A 20,253-nucleotide genomic window follows, 5' to 3' on the forward strand; every position below is an offset into this window, starting at 1 on the left:
TTTGCAAGTTGTTGCCGGAAGTCGACCACCGTCAGTGATGTCGGTAAAGTCGACCAAAATGACTTAGAAATTCCTGAAATAACCTCCCAAAATGTTCACAGGAAGGACTGGACAGTTAAAGTACGTGTAAGTGGCCGCGAAGTCATGTTCAAGGTGGACACTGGTTCGCAGGCAAGCTTGCTACTATTTTCAATATACCGTAAGCTTCAAACCAAAGAATCATTGCAACCTACCTGCTCAGTGCTGCGAGCATAGAACGGGGGTGTAATTTCAAGCTACGGAACAACGTCACAGAAAGTGTCCGTGGGAGCCACAGAGATTACCATCAAATTTTTCGCCGTAAAGAATGAGCGTCAAGGCATCCTAGGACTCGATGCCAGTGAGGCGCTCGGGTTGGTTCAATGCTCGGTGGACACTGTGAATGCCTTCCCTGAGTATGAACTTTTGAAAGATTTTACGCACGTCTTCCAAGGGTTGGGCTGCTTCAAGATTCCGTACAGCATGGTCCTGGAACCAGGCGCAGTTCCAGTCGTTGAGCCGGCCCGTATGGTTCCACTGGCACTTCAGGAACCTCTGGAGAAAGACTCCAGCGGATGACGCGTACGGGAATCATCGTCAGAAAAAGGGAGCCCACAGACTGGGTATGCACTCTGGTCTTAGTAAAGAATAACGACGGTGTTCTAAAGGTTTGAATGGACCCCAGAAGAGTAAACATGTACATCAAAAGGCAACACTTCCCATTATCAAGGCGCGAGGAATTGGAAGCACTACTGATAGGAGCTACATATTTTAGCTGTCTGGATGCAAACGCTGGATTCCATCAGGTGCCCCTGGAGGAGAAAACGTCTAAGATCTGTACGTTCGCTTCACCTTTCGGCAAATACCGCTTCTTAAGGCTACCCTTTGGTATCTCGTCCGCTCGTGAGGTGTTTGAGCAGGCGCTTTGTCAGAAATTTGATGGTCTACCTGGCGAGCTTATCTATACAGACGATATCCTGGTCTGGGGCTCTACGAAGGAAGAGCACGATAAGCGCCTGGTAGCTGTGTTGAAAGCTGCTGAAACAGCTGGGTTAACGTTTAATCCTCAAAAGTGCAAGTTCGGCGTAAGAGAGCTACGTGTTCAGGTTGATATCATAGGCGAGAAAGGCATATCGCCAAACCCAGGGCTCGTTAAATGTTTGGTTCAAATGCCGGTGCCAACATGTTCACCGTATGCTTGGTGTGTTGAACTACTTCGGCAAGTTCGTGCCGCAGCTATCTGAAAGAACGGCGCTATTAAGAGTAAGAGCCCTTATCAAAGCTGGCACGGAGTTGTTGTTGTTGTTGTTAGCCTATCAAAAGATGGCACATACCCACACTGGGAGTTTGAGTGGACGGAAAACCACGCCAAAGAGTGGAAAAACGTCACGAAAATTTTGACCACCGCGCCCGTGTTAGCGATCATCGACCCGAGAAGAGAAACAAAGTTATCTGGCAAGGCATAGCAGAACGGCGTCGGCGCCGCTCTTTTGCAGTGTCACAACAACGAGCGGCGGCTCGTAGCTTACGCATCCCGAGTCCTTACTGAAGCAGAAAATTGTTATTCTCAGATAGAAAAAGTGACCCTAGCAATTTGCTTCGGCTGCGAACAATTTCACCAATTCGTCTATGGGCGGAAAGTGACGATCAAAACGGACCACAAGCAACTTTTGGCAATTGCTCAAAAGGAAGTCGGTGACATGCCGCCTCGTCTTCAACCATTCTTTATGAGTATGATTTTGCCTTGCAGTATATTCCTGGGAAGCACCTTGTGCTTGCTGACATGCTGTCTCGATCGACTGTTGACAACCAAGACAAGGCTGGTGCCACGGACGACGTCGAAGTTCACGCAGTCCAGCTACTAGGCAGCAGAGCCACAGCAGAAACGCAGAAAGAACTGCAGGAGGCAACTGCTACCTGCAGGCTGTAATCACTAGTTTGTCGTCGGGGCTACCGGTACAAGGTGACCTCAAGCCTTTTGAGCAAGAACTCTCATTTGTCAACGGAATACTTTTAAAGGCATCGAAAGTGGTTATCCCGAAAAGCATGTGTCAAACAGTGCTGCAAACAATTCTTGCAGGTCATCTCGGCATGCAAAAATGCAAGGAAAGAGCCAGACATCTCGTATTTTGGCCAGGGCTCAACGCTGCGATCACTTCTAATGTGCAAATGTGTCCTACATGTCGCAAGTAAGCTTACAAAAAGCCGCAGGAACCGCTTCAAATGCGACCCGTGCCAGGTTGTGCATGGTATAGAGTTGTGGCTGACATTTTTTCGTTTGCGGGAGACTCGTACATCGTTGTTTTTGATGCCTTATCAAACTTTCCAGAAGTCCAGAAACTGTCAGACACGTCGATGGATCAACCATTGCAGCCCTCTATGCTATCTTTGCAAGATTTGGCATGCCAGTTAAGTATGTGTTGATAATGGTCCGCAATTTTCTAGCTATGAATTTGCTGTATTTTCAAGGAAATTTGACTTCACACATTACATCCAGCCCTCGTTATCCGCTGTCTAACGGGCTTGCGGAAAAAGGTGTGCAGATTGTGAAGCGCATCTTGAAGAAAACTGCAGACTCGGGGGATGATTTCTGGTTGGGCCTGCTGGCTTACCGCACTACCCCACTGGAGGACGGGCGATCCCCTGGTGAACTCCTGCAAGGAAGGCGTCTTTGTGCCAACCTCCTGGACTTCAGTGCTGTGACTGCGACCGTCGTCGATAAGCACAGTCAAAAACAAGCTGGAAGGCCTTTGCCTCCTCTACAAAAGGGTACCATCGTGAGGTTCAGAGATACTGCATGGTCCCGAAAAGCCCAAGTGATGGGTATGCTCTACCCAAGATCGTACCTGGTAAAAACAGAGGACCAGAAGCTCCGCCGGCGCAACCGCCGTCACCTACTGCAAACCGGCGAACGCCTCTTAGAGGCAAGCGATGACTACCATTCAACAGCGACACCTCCAACCACGCAAACAGTCACGCGTCAACCATCGAAAACGGGTGACCCTGCGATCCCAGTTATACCACCGCCAGCTTTGAGAATGTCGACCCGAACCGTGAAGCCACCGCAACGTCTTCAGTATGACGAACGTTTTAATCAAGTGTATGTATAATCCTTACCTGTGGTGCATGAACGTTCAACAAGTTTTTACTTGTTACCGGAGGTTTTACTTGTTACTGGAAAGGAATGTATCCGATAAGGCCACTGTAGCATGACTGCGCACCCTAAATGCGCAGATACTCTCGGCGCACGTTCCCGCGCCTATATAAACAAATTCTTGAATAAAGCAATCGTTCTTCTTGTTCTGGCCATCATGCTGTTGCGTCGTCCTTGCTAGTTACACAGTCGACCAGAAAGCTATTGAGCATGCACAGAAGATGCACGTGTATCTCCGTGAAGAAAGCTTTGCAAAAAACAAGTGGTAGCCCGGCTGGACCGGAGCAGTAATGGTCTCATTTCGAGGTGAAAAACTGATGGACAGAAAGGAGTGAGTGATAATAATCAGATGTCAAGCTCGATAAGAACAAGGTCTTATTGCGCTATCAGGCAGCTGACCACACAAACGACTGCATGGCCATTTTCTAAGCAAAAACACTGTTGGCCATGGCAAACATCGTTTCTCGAGCACGTAAAAGTAGTTACTTACTGCGAAGGCGTAACCTACTCCAAATCCAACAAAACCTGCCAGAATTAATTATTAATCCGCCGCCAGGGTGGCTCAGTGGTGATGGTGCTCGGCTGCTCACCCCAAAGACGCGGGATGGATTCCGGTCGCGGCAGTACAGTTTTGATAGAGTCGAAATTATAGAGTCCCGTGCAGTGTAGGATGTGAGTGCACTTTAAAGAGCCCCAGGTGATTGAATTTTCAGGAGCCCTTCACTACGGCATCCCTCATAGCCTCAGTTGTTTTGGGAGATTAAAGCGCCATAAACCATAAACAATCACTAGTAATCCATCACAAGCCACCGTGATCTAACTTAATTCATACTACTGCAATACTGCAACTCAATATAACGTAAGCCACTCTTAATTGGACCCAATTTCTCTGAATCCTACACAACCGGTTCTTAACCGCCAGCTTCCGAAATCTCCCGTGCACTTTCCGTACAGAGTATGTTCACCTTTATCCATTAAACAAACATGGTACTCCTGGTGACTATGAGGTGGAATACTCAATTCAGCTTTCCAGTATTCATTAACAATAAAAATAGAAACGTCCAGACTGCACAAAGTGTGCATGCACAAGCTTTACGCATCTGTCTTTGACTGCTTAAATGTGCCTTCACAGTAAGAACTCTTGTCTTCGCCCGGAAACATTCACATACTCCATAAGTTGCGGTTCCCTCTAAGTGGTACATCGCACATATTAGGTATATATTAGGTACATCGCACGTGCCCCCTGTCAGCTTGTCATCAACTAGCCGCCCTTCAGCTAATTAGGCGACGCACTGCATTCGTTAATCATCGATAGTCACCATGCCTATTTTACATCGCAAATATAGTGTACCTAAACCTCAAGTTCACCTGTGTATTACTATATTACGAGGAAAGCTGGTGTGTCACTGGCTCCTATCTAGCAGATCACGTTCGGACATCTGCATTCTAACCAGTGTCACTGCATTCATGTTTACACCGATGGCACAGTCAACTCAACCTGTTCGGCGCGATCTGTTGTGATCCCGGCGAAATCCATCTTGATGAAAGTTAAGACGACCTGATACAATTCCTCAACTAGTGCAGAAGGAGCTGCCCTTCGGTCTGCAGTTGAGGTTTTCAGGCAAGCACCTTCGCGCGTCTGCACTGATTCTAAAGCAGCTCTTTAAGACCTGCAGCTTTCTCTGCGCTGTGGGTCGCATGAACAGCTGGCTGCAGGAATTTCCGAGGTGCACCACTGCGCCTTATCGAGTGGTCTTCATATCATTGACCAATGGCTGCCAGGGCGCCGCGGTATAAAACGAAACAACAACGCGGACGAGGCTGCCCGATCTGCCAACACTACCTTTATCAACAGTTCACGCATCGTGCGAGCTACGGAGGTCGGTGATGGAGCTAGCAATTTTTGTGTGAAACAATGGCTCGGTTTTCAATCGTTCCTTCAGAATTTTGGACCCTGAACTGTGCCTTCGTATTCACCGCAATATACGGCGTGGCGAAGGTACATTCCTTTTCCTTTCTATGGCTCGGTGTTGCATTTTCAAAGCAATGAACGTTCCGGATTGGCGTGGCTGAAAGCCTTGCTTGTGAAAGTTGAGGCTGCGAATAGACGAATATGCCCGCTTAGCAAAAAAATTGAGTTACATGTTTTAACTCCCTAATTTACAGCAAAGCCGTTACGGGACCCCTAAAGATCGACCAAAGGTCGTCCATCCCATCGCAGGTCACCTTGGCAGCACGGCCTTCCTCCGCGTTGTGGTGTCTTGGGGAGCCTTGCGTGCGCCTCACAGTTCCGGGCATAACGAAAACATCAACGTGTCGACACCGGCCATTAAACAGTTGACACTTTACCTACTCCACGCCGCATATAGTTACCACACTCATGTGTATACAGATGGCTCGGTCAGGCACATGTTCAACCTATGCCGTGGTCATCCCTGCGACACCGCCCAGTGTTATCCAGCAAACTTCGCATCGAACAACACCCACCGGGTCAGAATTGGCCGCACTTTGTGCGGCTGTGCAGTACATCGGTACACGAACACCCCACAAATGGGCTGTGTTTTGCGACTCAAAACCAGCCCGACAATGCGCACTCCGAAATGATAGCTGTGAGAGTATCGTTCATTGTATGAATATTAAAATCGTCTTCCTTAGTTAAAACTGAATATCTGTTCTGCAGCGATATCCTGAATTCCTTTATTTTTCCTGTTGCCGCTAACTCCTCAATGGACTTCCTCTTCATTAGCTTCTTCCGTTCCCTCTACAAGTCTAAGATAATTCGAGACCTGCCATTTTCTGGTCGCTACACCGCACCTTTCCTGGGACGTCCACATCCTGAACGGTACCAGGTTGAGAGCATAATATAAAATGAATTTCATTTTTGTCTCATCATTGGGGCTCTTCCAGGTCCACTTACTGTTCTCTCGTTTGCGGAAGAAGGTATTCATGATCCGCAAATTATTTATATAGGCGAACTCTACAAATGGCTCTCCCCTGCTATTCGTTGGACCCTATACCACAGCCGGCTACCGCCTGGTCGCCAGCCTGCTTCTTGACCACCTGCGCATTGAAGTCGCCCATTAGTACAGTGAACTGTGGTTTTACTTTGTTCATTCCTGATTCAACATCTTCATAGAAGGTTTCAATGGTCTGGCCTTCATGACTTGATATAAGCACGTAGCCCGGCACCACCTTCAGCTTATACCTCTTGTTAAGCTTAAATACGATAGCTGCCACCCTTTCGTTAATACACTAGAGCACGTCTATGTTGCCAGCCGTATCCAGATTAATTAGGAATCGCACATCTAGTTCTCGTGGATTCGCTATTCAGTGAAAGCACAGTATGCGCCCGTCCTTTTCTACTGTATACGCCTAACTTATCCTCCCAACTTCACTAAGCCCTCTGATATCCCATGTAATGCCCACTAGTTCCTCGAACAGCACTGATAGGCTATAGGCTAGGCTCAATCGATAAGGTTCTAGCGTTGAACGCTGCCAGGTTCAGATTCCAATGGCGGCCTGTCCGGAGCCAGATATTCTTAGTGCCCTCCGCTGCTTCGCAGGTCTGACCGCCGCCTTCCTAAGTTGTTCCGCAGCCGCTGGGGACTGAGAGCCGACGGTTAATTGGTTTCTTCATAGAAGGTTGTGGCCAAGTACTACAACAGGGTGGCCAAATCTGGTTCTGGTAAGGGAGTGCTTTGTCGGTTCTGGTCACCAAGATCAGGCCCACACCAGGCCTGCTGATGCAATTCTATCGACAGGTGAAGTGTTTTTCTTTTTTTCAGACCTTGAGGAGAATGACACGGCACCTGGATTCGAGCCTCGGTTTTTGCACGCGAGGCGGATGCTCCTCATCTACGCCATCGCTGCTTTAAAACATGGGCTCTATGCAGACAATATTACAATATTGAGTTCCATGGGGTTGTCTTGGGGAGATGGTAGACTGCCTTCAGTAGGCCACCTCCATTGTCAAAGCGTATGCTGCCGACTCTGCTTTCCAATGTGCTCCCTCAAATCCAGAGATTCTTAATGTCAGGGCAAGTCACAAGGACAACACATCAGTACAGATGTCTGCACTGTGTGGCCTCAACAGAGAAGTGGCAGAGCTCCGGATCTTGGAACTGTTCATCAATAACAGGCCTAGGCCGAACTCCACTGTGGCGATATTGAAGCGCATAGGTGAACAAGTACGGCTCATGATCCACCGCGTAACAGACAAGCGCGGTGGTGTGCGGGGCAGGGACGTGCTACGGCTCACCCATGGCTTCTTGGCCAGCCGGATCCTATGCGCCGTGCCGTACCTTCGCAACTCCAAACAGGAAGACAAAGCACATTGACGCCATCATTAGGAAGGCGGCATAGCAAGCACTGGACCTCCCGCCGACCACCTCCAACGCCAAACTTAAGTCGTTGGGCGTGCAAGACTCCTATCAGAAGTTTCAGGAAGCCCACCTCATGAACAAATATACGCGGCTCTCGCAGGCCGCTCCCAGGCGCCGCCTTCTAGGTCGCTTACACGTTCAAAACACGTGCATGCCAGGGGGACAGATAAAATCCAGCTGCTGTGGCGCTGTATGGTGTGGGCCGCTCCACTCCTGCGTAAAATGGACACTTCACCTGAAGGCAGACAACTGCGGGATCGCACGGTTGAGACGCATTATCGATCTAAACAATATGCCGGCACCTTATGGAAGACCTTGAAGTAACGAGCGTTAGCTCTTTGGCTTACTAGTATTGATATGAATCAGATTAATGTGAGGAGCCTCACTTTATCTATCGAAGAAATAACGATCACGTGATTAGTGTAACCTACGCTTTTTTTCCGGTAGATTCGTCCCGACAAATAGTTTGCTACCGGTCCCATTTCTGTATGTCTACCTGCTGTCGAGTTAGAATCCTCTCAAGATACGTCCCAAATGGAAAATTGGTTCGTAGGGGGCCTAGAATTTATCTCCCAGCACGATATGTTTACCTTTCAATTATAATTTCATGTATACAATGTTTGCCTGTAATGCACCAGTGGTTTTATTTATATATAACTACCCATAAGGTTTGACTTACATACCAAATTCGTACACAGCTATCCCCGGGTGGTACCTCTTGTTTTTGGAGCATAGTATATAGCGCAACGAATGTATATATGTATAGCGGTGCCGTAACGGGACGGTTTTATTGCCCCGCTATACGGCCGAGGATACGGGGACCAAGGGGCGTGTACGGGAGCGACTAATTTTAGTGGCCGCCATCTTGGATATGACCTCACACCATGAGGCGCCACCTTGCATTTCGGAAGCCGGCAATATATGCCGACATTCCATTCCCTGACATAATAATCACGTGGGTGTTATATCCGCCATACTGGACGGTGAAGTCAACTTTGGGAGCAGAATTTGGCCGCCAACTTCGATTTTAAATTCCAAAACTGTGCCGCCATCAATGATTGTGACGCAAAAATCCCGTGGTTTCGTGGAGGTTGAACCACATTTATTGGACGTCCCGGTAGCCGCGGCTGGTGAAACGGTCGAGCGGGCTGTTGACGTTGCTGGCTAGGCCAGTTGCCGAAATCGTTCTGGACTGCGCGAGCAAGGTCGCGCTCCGAGCTTCGTCTTCATCAGTGCCGCTACAGATGCTCCCCCCCCCCCCCCCTAGAGCGATGCACGATAAAAAGAAAAAAAACAGTATGCAAAATTTTGTACAGGTTCTCAAATCCAGGACACAGTTAGCTCCGTGAAGGCCGGGTCAGAGCGCGGGAATGCTGTCGGGCGGAAGAAAAGAGCTCTGGCGGTCGAGCCTGACTGCCTCGCTAAGGTTGAGGGGAGCCAAAAGATGAGGATGACGGAAGCACAAGGCGGGAAAAGTCATCGAGGTATGGGAGGCGCCGCTACAGTTTCACATTCGATTTTGACGACATCATTGGCACCCAAATTCGGCCACCATCTTAAGTTATGATGCCATAGACACGTGGCGGCCTTGGAATGATTAATGATGCCAACAATTTGTTTTGGCTGCCATCTTGGATTTATAAGTGACGTGACCAATCAATCAGCAATTGGATATATCAGGGGTGTCACCAATGTATCTCCAATTTGATTAAGTAACGACGTCACCAGTCAATCACAAATTTGGTTGCTATATAGTTTTACTGTTTGGACCGCCATCTTGAATTCCTCGGATTTGAAAAATCTCACGGGGAATGGTGGTGGTAGCAAAAGCCAAGAAATCGGGAAACGTGATGACTAAGAGCTCACGCTCTCAAAAAGGGCGTCTACTACGTGGGTGGAGGTAGGTGGCTAGGGTCGAGAGGTGGTTTGTCTATGGCGGCACGCGCATACGCGCGACTTCCTCACGGTCGGGTTAAGCTACGCTCCATTGGCGATGCTGTGAAATATGCAGCACGCGATAGATTTTCCGGCTCGGCCACGCAACTCACAGCGTTGTTTTTCCAGTGCATGCCGCTTGCTTACGTACCATGCATTTGTGCAAAAGGTTGAACATGTTTCAGTCACTTGTCCAACTAGAAAGGCATCTTCTTGGCGATGAAACACTAGGAGAGGAGTGTTACTTGAAGAAAGTGTCCGTGGAAAAGAGTGTGTTCTTTATAACTGTACATGACGGCACTTCTAGCACTGACATTCGACTCAGGGATAGTCCTAGAATTTTTTCCAAGCATTGAAGTACTGTGACTGAGGCTAAGCTGTGATATATGTTAAGCTGATGGGGTCAGTTCGCGCCGCAGATAGAAGTAAAGAAGGTGACTTGCAATGCAGAGCGCGAGAGTATGCTGCAGTTTAACACGAGCTGTGTTCGGCTGCGGCGGTAGCCTAGTGCTCTCGTGCAGTTTTATGCAAAGCTGAAGTATCGCGACGGCGCGGGTTCGCGTCTCAGTAGGGGATGTTTATTTGATTTCTTTTTAACTTAACATTGCCTAGCTGCTGGGAGGTAATGGCACAACAAAGGTCGAGTTATGGTTCGTTGTGCGTGTTGGTGCGCGTAGGAGCGCTTGCGCAAGTTTGCCAAATAATACAATCTCTCTATGAAATGTATGTACCGATTAGACGCCAGATAGCTTAGCTCGAAAGTTTTGCGAAAATTAGCTGAATGTGCAATCACCCACGTTCTTGCATAAAAGTAAAACAGAAATGACAAGAGCAGCGTCATATCGGCGGTAGCCTCCCCTTTGAATACCCCAGCTTACCCCGTTGTAGTGCCGCACCTACGCCTTACGCTCTCCGGCACTTGAACACATAACGAGTGCGCGGAAATCTAGAAACCACATCAAACACCCGATTCACTTTGAAGATACTTTAATACAAGTTTAATTTTCGGTTGAATTGGTAGTTTGGAACAGGATTAGCAGGTCGCGATGACCTGCAGTTACACAAATAAAGATGCTGGCTTTAGTTTAAGACATGGAATGCTGATTCCTCACTGACGATATATATTTCTCTTTCACGCAAAGTTAAATTAACTTTCGATCTGCAAATCAGCACCGCGAATAGTGCAAAAACCAAGGAACCTCGAATCGCTAGTAGAGCCATAAGATCCTGCTGATAATAGGGTCTATGCCACTGCAAGGAACGCTCGAAGTTGGACTGGCATTGTCAGTGAATGCAGTTATTGTTTTCCTGTTTTTGGCAGCGGGTGAGGACACGTTTCCCAAAATAATTTTACACCTAGTTTCCTCTGCTAAGTGTTATGCATTGGTTCTATATGCCAAGGTCACTATCAGAAATCTAGTAAAATACTGCAAGCTTCACCCACTCAGCATCGAATGGAAAAGAGTGCCAGCTTATCTGAGTGGACCCCTCAGCGGCGTTGTGAGAATTTGTTTTGCTGAAAGGAAAGGAGCAGTTTTATTTTTTTCCGAAAAATTCCGAAAGTTTTTATTTTTCTGAAAATATCTACAGTGCTAAGGACTCTTTACACAAGTGGTCTGGTTCCCAAGCGCTTCAAATGAGCCATCATTGTACAGGTATCGCCCATATGCCGATGACATTTCAGTGAACAATTCGTGGTTTCTACACGAGCTGGCTTAGCGCAGCTTCATTATGCGCTTAAGTGGAATACAAGGAAGGAAAAAATGAGAAACACTCGCCAAACTTCCTAATACGAAAGGATGGGCGTGGACACATCTCTATCACTAACAACAAGGAACCTTGCTGACCAGCGGGGAAGGAAGACCTCCTCACTCAACACGACGAGTTCTTCATTTAAGTCTTTCAGCATCAAAGTTCTAAGGCGGTAAATTAAAGAGAACATTGCTTTCTGCGGGCGTCCCCACAAGAGAGCAAGTCCCTTCATTTTACAAAGTAAATAAGCACTCACACACATTATTAATTCAACAAAGAAATCGCGACTGCGGCTCTGCCGCCGCATGCGCACCTGAAACATGCGCGTTATCAAGCGCCAGGAATTGCGCGCGACTGGGCATTCAAAAACGGCATGGTTCAGAGTTTCAGTTCAACCGCATTGCGGACATGAGGCGGGGTACGCCGCGCCCCACGCCACAAGGCGGTCAGCTGTGGGTAACGCTTCCCATGCGCGAAGCCAAGTAAAATTGGATACATCAGCGGTGAGAGAGGCAAACATTATTTGTGTCCGCCTTTTGCGCACTTTCCTGCGCTGGTCTACATTCAGGGTGCGAAACGCAACATATTCGCAAGTTTCTCTCGCGGACAATTCTTTCAAATCACAATCAGGAAGTGTTCCTTCAAGAGTCACGACATAAGTATATAAAGCTGGCGACTTTTCAGCCGTGGGGCTTTTCCAATTTCATAACTCAAAGAAGGGACGTAATGTTGCCATTAAATATGCAGTGAGTGCTCTTCTTTAGAACGCTGTGTCTGAGATTAGGTCCCGCATGTCCCTTAAAGCCAATACAGGACACATAACTCGGAGTTCCAGGATGCTGAAGCCACCCATGTCGGTGGGCAAGCAGACAAAAACACTTGCAACGCTCTCTGCGTGTCCACCCCAGAAGAAAGATCCACACACTGTGGCCAGCCTCTGGAGGACAAGGCGAGGAGGGCGCGCTATTTTTCCGAGGTAGATTAAGGAAGCTATTATTCTTTTTCTGACAAGGTAAGGTCGTTCAGAGAAAGGTAGGTCGCAGGATTTTGCGACTTTGATACGCTGATGAACCTTGTGTTTTATTTCATTCCAGGTGGCTCGGGCTACTTCACCGCTGGCGAGGAACGTGCACCAATGACTTTTGCGCCACCTACATATCGGACAACATCGGAAAATTGGTCATTAAAAGATCCAAAGCGTTACGCCAGGCTTTTAGAACGATTGAGACGTGCACTTCACAGGTGGCTAAGTGTGAAAGAGCCTCAGAAATGCTCTGTTGCGGTCATTGCTTCTAATAAACTGCTCTATTGCGGTCATTGTTTCTAATAAACAAAAATATCAGCATAGGCTGCTACTTTAACCTCGCCCAAGCCTGGGAGAGGAAAGCCTCGTATCGGGTGAATAATATTAATAATTATTGGTTTTTGGGGAAACGAAATGGCACAGTGTGTGTCTCACATATCGTTGGACACCTTAACCGCGCCGTAAGGGAAGGAATAAAGGAGGGAGTGAAAGAAGAAAGGAAGAGAGAGGTGCCGTAGTGGACGGCTCCGGAATAATTTCGACCAACTTGGAATCTTTAACGTGCACTGAAATCGCACAGCACACGGGCGGCTTAGCGTTTTTCCTACATAAAAACGCGGCCGCCGCGGTCGTGTTCGGGTTCGAACCCGGAAACTCCGGATCAGTAGCCGAGCTCCTTGCAACTTTGAATTTGTTGCAACAGCGGTTCTATGCAAACGACGAAAGAATTGATGACAGTGAGCAGCCATGGCGTATTCAACGGCTCACTGGAATGGAGCCGGTTATCTGATCGTTGACTGCGAGGCTTGCTGCTAAGTCGGTGTACAACAATCTCAAGATGCCTACCCAAGCAGCGCAGGTCATCAGCCCAATATTGCAACAAGATGGTCCCATCCTGGTCCTTTGTAGGGCCAGCTTTGCCCATACAGTTCCAATGTTGGGCCAGTTACTTGTGCTGCTTGGGTATCAGACGCCTTGGGAAGCCAAAGCAGTCTAGAACTGTGAAAAGGTAGTCACGCTCAACACGGTCAAAGGCATTTTCTTGATCTAGACAAAAAAATCTCCCAAAACCTGCGTGCGCCTTGCAGAAGTGAACAAATCGCCGGTTTAAGCTAGTGACGAAAAAATTGTGCGTCCGGGCACACAATATGTCTGACTATTGCTTATTATGTCAGGAAGAGTGGACGGTATGCGATGTGCTAATATTGCAGCTAGTATTTTATTATCGGAGTTCAGGAAGGAGTTAGGCCTCTATGTTTTTGGGTCGGACGGCACATCACCACTCTTTAGAAGGAGCCCTATACGACTCCCGCGAAAAAGTTCTGGCCGAAACCCATCGGTATCCGATAAGGCCACTGTAGCATGACTACGCACCCTAAATGCACAGATGCCGTCGGCGCACGTTCCGCGCCTATAAAATCAAATGCTTGAATAAAGCAATCGTTCTTCTTGTTCTGGCCATCATGCTGTTGCGTCGTCCTTGCTAGTTACATGGTCTCAGAAGTGGCCGCCACTAACCGAAGCCCAGCAGTAACGGCGCGGAATGGACCTACTGAAGGTGCCAGAACCTTTACGTCTATCGGGCAACCTATCGCAAAATTGGCAGCGCTTCAAGCAAAAGTTTGAGTTTTATCTGCAAGGAACGGCAGTAGAGAAGGCCCCGAAAAGTGATGCTTCAAAATCTGCACTCTTGCTGAGCTTCGCAGGAGACGAAGCGCTCGACATCTTCAACAATCTCCAGTACGGCCCCGGAGAAAGCAAGGAAAGCTACGGAACTGTGGTGCAGAAGTTCGACGCTTATTTCTCCGAGGTGAGCAACGAAATTCATGAAAGATATTTATTTCGTACAAGGAGCCAGATGGAGAAAAAACCTTTTGAGAAATTTGTGCGTGATTTAAAGAGACAGGCATCCCAGTGCAATTTTGGGGATCAGCATGATTCACTGATTAGAGACTAAATTGTGTTTGGTACAAATAACTCAAAACTTGGTGAAAGAATGCTCACCGAGAAACACCTAACGCTACTAAAAGCTGAATAATTGTGCAAGGCTGCACAATCGGCGGCACTAAGGATCCAAGTTTTGGTACAAGTCAAAAGACTGCGTTGACAGTATTTCAAGTCGCACAGCCTCGACGAAAAAAAAAGCAGCAACGCGATAAAAAACTGTGTCGCGATAATCAAGGTTACTGCTGCAGGAAATGCAACCGTAAACATAGGCCTAAACAGTGTCCAGCGTTCGGTAAGATATGTCATTCTTGCTGCAAGTTCAACCACTTTGCAAGTTGTTGCCGGAAGTCGACCACCGTCAGTGATGTCGGTAAAGTCGACCAAAATGACTTAGAAATTCCTGAAATAACCTCCCAAAATGTTCACAGGAAGGACTGGACAGTTAAAGTACGTGTAAGTGGCCGCGAAGTCATGTTCAAGGTGGACACTGGTTCGCAGGCAAGCTTGCTACTATTTTCAATATACCGTAAGCTTCAAACCAAAGAATCATTGCAACCTACCTGCTCAGTGCTGCGAGCATAGAACGGGGGTGTAATTTCAAGCTACGGAACAACGTCACAGAAAGTGTCCGTGGGAGCCACAGAGATTACCATCAAATTTTTCGCCGTAAAGAATGAGCGTCAAGGCATCCTAGGACTCGATGCCAGTGAGGCGCTCGGGTTGGTTCAATGCTCGGTGGACACTGTGAATGCCTTCCCTGAGTATGAACTTTTGAAAGATTTTACGCACGTCTTCCAAGGGTTGGGCTGCTTCAAGATTCCGTACAGCATGGTCCTGGAACCAGGCGCAGTTCCAGTCGTTGAGCCGGCCCGTATGGTTCCACTGGCACTTCAGGAACCTCTGGAGAAAGACTCCAGCGGATGACGCGTACGGGAATCATCGTCAGAAAAAGGGAGCCCACAGACTGGGTATGCACTCTGGTCTTAGTAAAGAATAACGACGGTGTTCTAAAGGTTTGAATGGACCCCAGAAGAGTAAACATGTACATCAAAAGGCAACACTTCCCATTATCAAGGCGCGAGGAATTGGAAGCACTACTGATAGGAGCTACATATTTTAGCTGTCTGGATGCAAACGCTGGATTCCATCAGGTGCCCCTGGAGGAGAAAACGTCTAAGATCTGTACGTTCGCTTCACCTTTCGGCAAATACCGCTTCTTAAGGCTACCCTTTGGTATCTCGTCCGCTCGTGAGGTGTTTGAGCAGGCGCTTTGTCAGAAATTTGATGGTCTACCTGGCGAGCTTATCTATACAGACGATATCCTGGTCTGGGGCTCTACGAAGGAAGAGCACGATAAGCGCCTGGTAGCTGTGTTGAAAGCTGCTGAAACAGCTGGGTTAACGTTTAATCCTCAAAAGTGCAAGTTCGGCGTAAGAGAGCTACGTGTTCAGGTTGATATCATAGGCGAGAAAGGCATATCGCCAAACCCAGGGCTCGTTAAATGTTTGGTTCAAATGCCGGTGCCAACATGCAAGGCCGATGTTCACCGTATGCTTGGTGTGTTGAACTACTTCGGCAAGTTCGTGCCGCAGCTATCTGAAAGAACGGCGCTATTAAGAGTAAGAGCCCTTATCAAAGCTGGCACGGAGTTGTTGTTGTTGTTGTTAGCCTATCAAAAGATGGCACATACCCACACTGGGAGTTTGAGTGGACGGAAAACCACGCCAAAGAGTGGAAAAACGTCACGAAAATTTTGACCACCGCGCCCGTGTTAGCGATCATCGACCCGAGAAGAGAAACAAAGTTATCTGGCAAGGCATAGCAGAACGGCGTCGGCGCCGCTCTTTTGCAGTGTCACAACAACGAGCGGCGGCTCGTAGCTTACGCATCCCGAGTCCTTACTGAAGCAGAAAATTGTTATTCTCAGATAGAAAAAGTGACCCTAGCAATTTGCTTCGGCTGCGAACAATTTCACCAATTCGTCTATGGGCGGAAAGTGACGATCAAAACGGACCACAAGCAACTTTTGGCAATTGCTCAAAAGGAAGTCGGTGACATGCCGCCTCGTCTTCAACCATTCTTTATGAGTATGATTTTGCCTTGCAGTATATTCCTGGGAAGCACCTTGTGCTTGCTGACATGCTGTCTCGATCGACTGTTGACAACCAAGACAAGGCTGGTGCCACGGACGACGTCGAAGTTCACGCAGTCCAGCTACTAGGCAGCAGAGCCACAGCAGAAACGCAGAAAGAACTGCAGGAGGCAACTGCTACCTGCAGGCTGTAATCACTAGTTTGTCGTCGGGGCTACCGGTACAAGGTGACCTCAAGCCTTTTGAGCAAGAACTCTCATTTGTCAACGGAATACTTTTAAAGGCATCGAAAGTGGTTATCCCGAAAAGCATGTGTCAAACAGTGCTGCAAACAATTCTTGCAGGTCATCTCGGCATGCAAAAATGCAAGGAAAGAGCCAGACATCTCGTATTTTGGCCAGGGCTCAACGCTGCGATCACTTCTAATGTGCAAATGTGTCCTACATGTCGCAAGTAAGCTTACAAAAGGCCGCAGGAACCGCTTCAAATGCGACCCGTGCCAGGTTGTGCATGGTATAGAGTTGTGGCTGACATTTTTTCGTTTGCGGGAGACTCGTACATCGTTGTTTTTGATGCCTTATCAAACTTTCCAGAAGTCCAGAAACTGTCAGACACGTCGATGGATCAACCATTGCAGCCCTCTATGCTATCTTTGCAAGATTTGGCATGCCAGTTAAGTATGTGTTGATAATGGTCCGCAATTTTCTAGCTATGAATTTGCTGTATTTTCAAGGAAATTTGACTTCACACATTACATCCAGCCCTCGTTATCCGCTGTCTAACGGGCTTGCGGAAAAAGGTGTGCAGATTGTGAAGCGCATCTTGAAGAAAACTGCAGACTCGGGGGATGATTTCTGGTTGGGCCTGCTGGCTTACCGCACTACCCCACTGGAGGACGGGCGATCCCCTGGTGAACTCCTGCAAGGAAGGCGTCTTTGTGCCAACCTCCTGGACTTCAGTGCTGTGACTGCGACCGTCGTCGATAAGCACAGTCAAAAACAAGCTGGAAGGCCTTTGCCTCCTCTACAAAAGGGTACCATCGTGAGGTTCAGAGATACTGCATGGTCCCGAAAAGCCCAAGTGATGGGTATGCTCTACCCAAGATCGTACCTGGTAAAAACAGAGGACCAGAAGCTCCGCCGGCGCAACCGCCGTCACCTACTGCAAACCGGCGAACGCCTCTTAGAGGCAAGCGATGACTACCATTCAACAGCGACACCTCCAACCACGCAAACAGTCACGCGTCAACCATCGAAAACGGGTGACCCTGCGATCCCAGTTATACCACCGCCAGCTTTGAGAATGTCGACCCGAACCGTGAAGCCACCGCAACGTCTTCAGTATGACGAACGTTTTAATCAAGTGTATGTATAATCCTTACCTGTGGTGCATGAACGTTCAACAAGTTTTTACTTGTTACCGGAGGTTTTACTTGTTACTGGAAAGGAATGTATCCGATAAGGCCACTGTAGCATGACTGCGCACCCTAAATGCGCAGATACTCTCGGCGCACGTTCCCGCGCCTATATAAACAAATTCTTGAATAAAGCAATCGTTCTTCTTGTTCTGGCCATCATGCTGTTGCGTCGTCCTTGCTAGTTACACAGTCGACCAGAAAGCTATTGAGCATGCACAGAAGATGCACGTGTATCTCCGTGAAGAAAGCTTTGCAAAAAACAAGTGGTAGCCCGGCTGGACCGGAGCAGTAATGGTCTCATTTCGAGGTGAAAAACTGATGGACAGAAAGGAGTGAGTGATAATAATCAGATGTCAAGCTCGATAAGAACAAGGTCTTATTGCGCTATCAGGCAGCTGACCACACAAACGACTGCATGGCCATTTTCTAAGCAAAAACACTGTTGGCCATGGCAAACATCGTTTCTCGAGCACGTAAAAGTAGTTACTTACTGCGAAGGCGTAACCTACTCCAAATCCAACAAAACCTGCCAGAATTAATTATTAATCCGCCGCCAGGGTGGCTCAGTGGTGATGGTGCTCGGCTGCTCACCCCAAAGACGCGGGATGGATTCCGGTCGCGGCAGTACAGTTTTGATAGAGTCGAAATTATAGAGTCCCGTGCAGTGTAGGATGTGAGTGCACTTTAAAGAGCCCCAGGTGATTGAATTTTCAGGAGCCCTTCACTACGGCATCCCTCATAGCCTCAGTTGTTTTGGGAGATTAAAGCGCCATAAACCATAAACAATCACTAGTAATCCATCACAAGCCACCGTGATCTAACTTAATTCATACTACTGCAATACTGCAACTCAATATAACGTAAGCCACTCTTAATTGGACCCAATTTCTCTGAATCCTACACAACCGGTTCTTAACCGCCAGCTTCCGAAATCTCCCGTGCACTTTCCGTACAGAGTATGTTCACCTTTATCCATTAAACAAACATGGTACTCCTGGTGACTATGAGGTGGAATACTCAATTCAGCTTTCCAGTATTCATTAACAATAAAAATAGAAACGTCCAGACTGCACAAAGTGTGCATGCACAAGCTTTACGCATCTGTCTTTGACTGCTTAAATGTGCCTTCACAGTAAGAACTCTTGTCTTCGCCCGGAAACATTCACATACTCCATAAGTTGCGGTTCCCTCTAAGTGGTACATCGCACATATTAGGTATATATTAGGTACATCGCACGTGCCCCCTGTCAGCTTGTCATCAACTAGCCGCCCTTCAGCTAATTAGGCGACGCACTGCATTCGTTAATCATCGATAGTCACCATGCCTATTTTACATCGCAAATATAGTGTACCTAAACCTCAAGTTCACCTGTGTATTACTATATTACGAGGAAAGCTGGTGTGTCACTGGCTCCTATCTAGCAGATCACGTTCGGACATCTGCATTCTAACCAGTGTCACTGCATTCATGTTTACACCGATGGCACAGTCAACTCAACCTGTTCGGCGCGATCTGTTGTGATCCCGGCGAAATCCATCTTGATGAAAGTTAAGACGACCTGATACAATTCCTCAACTAGTGCAGAAGGAGCTGCCCTTCGGTCTGCAGTTGAGGTTTTCAGGCAAGCACCTTCGCGCGTCTGCACTGATTCTAAAGCAGCTCTTTAAGACCTGCAGCTTTCTCTGCGCTGTGGGTCGCATGAACAGCTGGCTGCAGGAATTTCCGAGGTGCACCACTGCGCCTTATCGAGTGGTCTTCATATCATTGACCAATGGCTGCCAGGGCGCCGCGGTATAAAACGAAACAACAACGCGGACGAGGCTGCCCGATCTGCCAACACTACCTTTATCAACAGTTCACGCATCGTGCGAGCTACGGAGGTCGGTGATGGAGCTAGCAATTTTTGTGTGAAACAATGGCTCGGTTTTCAATCGTTCCTTCAGAATTTTGGACCCTGAACTGTGCCTTCGTATTCACCGCAATATACGGCGTGGCGAAGGTACATTCCTTTTCCTTTCTATGGCTCGGTGTTGCATTTTCAAAGCAATGAACGTTCCGGATTGGCGTGGCTGAAAGCCTTGCTTGTGAAAGTTGAGGCTGCGAATAGACGAATATGCCCGCTTAGCAAAAAAATTGAGTTACATGTTTTAACTCCCTAATTTACAGCAAAGCCGTTACGGGACCCCTAAAGATCGAAAGTTGTAGATAATTGAATAACGGCGGAGCTTGGGCGAGTTGGCGAGTTCAGAAAGTTGTAGAAACGTGAGGGCAATAGCTCACCTTGCTTTAAGCAGATCCATAGCCTAACGTCTGCCATAACTGATTCGCTTCGCGGATTAGAGACAAACCACCTCTGTCCGGTTACATTGGCAAAGACGGTACATCTCCTGATTGACCACCCTGCCGCTGCCACTGAAAGATATGCGCTGCATAGCGCTCTGGGCCGCCTCCATCATCGCCCTTTAGCAGGGGACAAGATCGAGGGACCGTGGCCATTCGACTTCTAAGACCTACAAGCATTGTTTCGCTTC

General features: G+C 48.0%; 3 pseudogenes; all 3 read left to right on the forward strand.

Annotated features, from left to right (window-relative positions):
• Positions 1–144: 144 nt before the first annotated feature.
• LOC144133815 (uncharacterized) lies at positions 145–7,509 on the forward strand (annotated as a pseudogene).
• Positions 7,510–13,808: 6,299 nt separating this feature from the next.
• Positions 13,809–14,424, forward strand: LOC144133816 (uncharacterized; annotated as a pseudogene).
• Positions 14,425–14,683: 259 nt separating this feature from the next.
• LOC144133817 (uncharacterized) lies at positions 14,684–17,678 on the forward strand (annotated as a pseudogene).
• The last annotated feature ends 2,575 nt before the right edge of the window (positions 17,679–20,253 follow it).

Source organism: Amblyomma americanum, chromosome 5, assembly GCF_052857255.1.
Source record: "Amblyomma americanum isolate KBUSLIRL-KWMA chromosome 5, ASM5285725v1, whole genome shotgun sequence".
Taxonomy (NCBI): Eukaryota; Metazoa; Arthropoda; class Arachnida; order Ixodida; family Ixodidae; genus Amblyomma; species Amblyomma americanum.